The sequence below is a fragment of the Tupaia chinensis genome, unplaced genomic scaffold (genome assembly GCF_000334495.1).
Source record: "Tupaia chinensis unplaced genomic scaffold, TupChi_1.0 Scaffold141490_1, whole genome shotgun sequence".
In the NCBI taxonomy this organism is placed as follows: domain Eukaryota; kingdom Metazoa; phylum Chordata; class Mammalia; order Scandentia; family Tupaiidae; genus Tupaia; species Tupaia belangeri.
In genome coordinates this window covers 681,733-686,633 of record NW_006201352.1, presented here as the reverse complement: position 1 = coordinate 686,633, position 4,901 = coordinate 681,733, and positions in this window count along the sequence as shown.

Here is a 4,901-nt window from a genome sequence, read left to right as displayed (position 1 = left end):
CTCCTATTTTGAAGTCTGGGGCTAGATACACTTTTTTTTTTTTAACTTTTAAAAAATTACATTGAATCACTGTACATCTTTATAGAGTACAAAATGATTTTGTCCGGTATGAACCTGACTAATATCACTAATATTGACTAGTCAAGTGCATATTAGTCAAGTCAAAGATATTACCATACACATTATCAACAGATAACTTTTCATTTTTGTGTCTGATAAATATTATTTTTTCCCTGATCCACTTTCTCCCATTCCCTATTACCCACTCTTTTGTATACTGTCTCTAATATCCACAGTTGCCCAGCCCCATCATACCTTCCAATATTTTAGTTTCTGCCCATAAAATGCAGATATTTACTATATATTAAGTGGAGACATACAATGCTTCTCTTTCATAGTCTGACTTGCTTTGCTTAGCATTAAATCTTCCATATTCATCTACTTTCTTTCAAATACCAGGATCTCATTTCTTTTGGAGAGGTTTTTGCTATAGGGCGCGTGCGCTTGCCAGAAAGACAGAGAGAGACAGAGAGACAGAAAGAGAGAAATCATCCCCCAGGGGGGATGGCCACGCCACAATCCCTTCTCCTCCGTTCTACTCTCGGGATCTTAGGCATGCACGCACATGCGCCCGGTGTGAGTTTAAGCCACTGGGTCCGGGACACAAACCATGGTCGGCTACATGGGAGTCCAGCGACATAGCCATTACACTAACTGCTGGTCCTGGGTCTCATTTTTTTTTTTTAAACAGCTGAATAGTATGCAGCATTATTCACAATTGCTAAGACATGGAATCAACCCAAATGTCCAAGAACAGATGAATGGGTTAAAAAAGTGGGGCTGAATCCATTTTAAGAGAACTTTGAGCTTGAATAGAACACTATCACCCTGGAAACCAAAAGCCATGAGCACTGGGACCTGCTCTGCCTTGACCACCACTGTTGTCTCAGCCTGGAACAGAATCTCGTACAGTAGGTGCTCACTAAATGCTATTGTCTCTCTCCAACACCAGTTGCACTGTGACCATTATGGTTAGTGGTCCTCATGTCTGGGACTGAGACTGGTCTGGGACTGATCAGGCTTGCACGGTTGAAAGTCCCACAAGAAGTGTTGTCATCCCATAACATCTGAGTGCTATTTTACAACCAGCAAAGTGCTTCAATAGCACTCATCTTGAGCTTCATGCTTAGTAAAGTCATTCTAGCCTGCTCATTAAAGAGATACGACAATTGAGATGGGGAAGGGCCTAGGGAGTCCCCTGTTTACCCAGACAGATGCAGTCTGAATGAGAAGGTGGCCTTGACTCTTGCATCCTTACCATGTTTTTCCATCTCACTTTCCATCTCATGGCTCTGTGCAGTGACAATGATGACCTGTCCTCTACTTTGGAAAAGTTCTGTGGCCAGTTGATGACATAGGACCTGGCAACTGAAAAATAATTCCTGTTGTTCTTAGGGAACAGCAGGGGCTCCATGGGCGTTTCCATGTCTAAGAAGTCTATCCACGTGGTCTCTCCAGCTTGGTGGTTTCACAGTAGCTGGACTTCTTGCATGATGGCTCAGGGTTGTGGCCTGGAGAGGGAGGGAGTAGGTAGATGCTGCATCTCCTTCTGCGATCTAGCCTCTCTGACCCACTCTCATTCGTTAGAAGCACGTTGCTAAGACCTGACCATGTTTAAGGGAGAATATTATATTTCATCTCTTGATGGGAAGAGTGTCAAAGACTTTGCAGAAGGGTTGTTTTACATTATATGTTTATTTAAAAAAATGTATTACGACAATTTCAGACTAATAGGAAAGTTGCCCAATTGAGGTCAGTTGGTGGTGTGGTGGTTAAGGCAGCTGGATCTCATGTGGTTAATTGCACAGTTTGAGTCTTGGACCTGGCAACTTGAGAAACATGTGTGTGCGTGCCCAAAATCCTGAGGGGAAATGGACGAGAAGGGATTGCAGTGTGGCCATTCACCTGAGGAGGTGTTTTCTACTTTCCCTCTTTCTCTCTGTCTCTCTGTCTCTTTCTGGTGATCAGGTGTCCTATAGCAAATTAAAAAAAAGGAAGGTGTCGGCAGGTGGCATGGTGGTTAAGGGCCCTGGACTACCACATGGCTGAGTGTGGTTCGAGTCCTGGACCTGCTGGCTTGCTTTCTCATTCCCTCTTCCCCCCCTTTTACTCTGCCCCTCTCTGGTCAAATTAAAATAAATAAATAAAGTTAAATAAAAGAATTCTTTTTTAGGGAACCAGCAGTTAGCGTAATGGCTATGTGGCTGGACTCCCACGTAGTCGACCGCGGTTCGTGTCCCGGACCCGGTGGCTTAAAACTCACGCCGGGCGCGTGTGCGTGCGTGCCCAAGATCCCGAGAGGAGAATGGAGGAGAAGGGATTGTGGCGTGACCATCCCCCCTGGGGGGCGATTTCTCGCTTTCTGTCTCTATGTCTCTCTCGGTCTGTCTGGCGAGCGCATGTGCCCTACAGTGAAAATCTCTCCCCCCCCCAAAAAAAGAATTCTTTTTTAAAAAGGAAAAGTTGCAAATTCGTACAAAGATTTGTTAAATACTATTTACCTAGATCCTCCAAGTATTATTATTTTACTGTATTACTTGCTTTGTTCCATGGCCCTCTTTCTGAATCATCTGAGATGTGATATTCCAGTACCAGCAGGTGGCATGGTGGTTAAGATGCTGAACTCCCGCATGGCTGACCATGGTTCAAGTCTTGGATCTGGCAGCCTGTTCTCTCTCGCTTTCCCTCTGTCCCTCTGTCTCTCTCTCTCTGGTTAGTACACATCCCCTATAGCAAATTAATAATAATATTAAAATAATAAATAAAACTAAATAAATGATTCTTTAAAAAAAGATGTGATATGCTCATTTACTCTTGAGTACTCCAGTGCATACATATTTCCTGAAAACAAGGAAGTCTGTTATCTAATCTACAGACCGAATTCAGGCTTTGTGACGTGTCCTCTGTAACAAAACAATCCTAAACTGCATTCATTTAGCTGTCTTGTCTCTAGTTCCTTTTAATCTAAAACCATTTCTGCCTCTTTGACTTCCACGATATTGACCTTGTAGAGTTTCTGGCCAGTCTCTTGGTAGAGAGTTCTTCAATTTGAAGTTTCCTCCTGCTTGATTCTGACAAGCACATTGGGCAGGAATAGCACAGAAGCCATGCTCAGTTCAGAGGACAGGTGCAGTCAATTTGCCCCATTACTAGCAAGGGTATCTTTGCTAATGAGGTTATGATTATGTCCACCATAGAGTTACTACTTTATCCTTTGTAATTAGCAAGTATCCTCTGGAAAAATATTTTGAGACAATAAAAATATTATTCTTCAAACTTTCACCCATTGGTTTTAGCCTCCATTAATGATCCATCTTGAATGGATATTATGTATATCAAACGATGTTTTAAGACTATTTAATTCCATCATCTTCCTAAATTTATTCTTGGTTTCCTACTGTAAGGAAGAACAATTTATTTATGGATTTGTTTTTTGCCAGTGTAGACTCTTGGATTCCTAATTTTCCCAAGAGATTATAATCCTTTGCTATTTACATTTTTACAATATTTATCTATTTATTTATTTACATGTAATGATTATGCATCATTAAAGCATACACTATGGTCTTTCAAAGCATACATGCATTGCATGTCAAACCACTCAAACATATTACTATCCAGGGACCAGCAGTTAGCATAAAGGCTATGTTGCTGAACTCCCATGTAGTTGGCCATGGTTCGAGTCCTGGACCCGGTGACTTAAACTCATGCTGGGTGTGTGTGAGTGTGTGCCCCAGATCCTGAGATAAAAACAGAGGAGAAGGGATTGAGGCGTTGCCATCCCCCCAAGGGGTGATTTCTCACTTTCTGTCTCTCTCTATCTTTCTGGCAAGTGCATGCGTCCTGTAGCAAAAAACTCTCAAAAAAAAAAAAGTTACTATATACATCATCCTTAACAGATAAATTTTCATTCTTTTTTTTTTAAGTGTTGGAATTTAGCTTTGCTACATATATTTTTTAAAATGTCCAGTTTTCAACCAAAAGAATTTTAAGCCATGGGAAAAATTAGTAAGTGTAATTAATTGAAAAAAAATAGAAACTTTCTCTGAGGGGCTCAAATGCCACCCACAATTTATTTATTTATTTATTTATTTTTGTGAAAAATTTAAAAATAATTTAAATTCATTCCCTAAGCGTCGTCACAGCATACAAAATGTGATTTCCCATCCAGAATATATTGCATAGTGGCTTAATCATATATGTTATTGTCAGTGATTTTCCATTTCTAGTTTCATATATATGTGTGCGTGTGTATGAATATATATATATATATATATATATAGTTGTTAATTTTATTTTCCTTCCTCCCTCTTTCTTTCCTAACTGCCAGAGGGTCCATGTACTCATGAGAGAGAGAGAGAGAGAGAAAGAGAGCGCCATGTGATTATTCTGATCATTTCCCAACCTGTTTCCTTACATTTCTCCGTTCCGTCAGGATTTGGGGTATTTTTCAAACCTCTAGAGCTGGAATTCAAACCATGGTCAGCCATGTAGGCTTGAGCTCTTTATACACAGAGCTTTACTGCTGCACCATGAGCCAGTCCTATATTTTCCTTTAATATCTTCTCATATTTCTGCCTATTCTAACTTCTTACAACTGATCTTCATCTTTTACGTTTCCACCAGATCCAGTTCCCCCTTGATTTCTAGAGATACAATGTTTGAGCAACAGTTTTTAAAACATAGCTTACTTGGCCTGTGTGTTTATAGGAAATTTACCGAGTTATTTAAGTACCCCAACTCATGAACATAGCATATATAGTTTCTTAATGAATCAGTATTTTAAAATTTTTACTGAGGTATGACTTTTATAAAATGATAGATGTAATTACTAAAAGTAA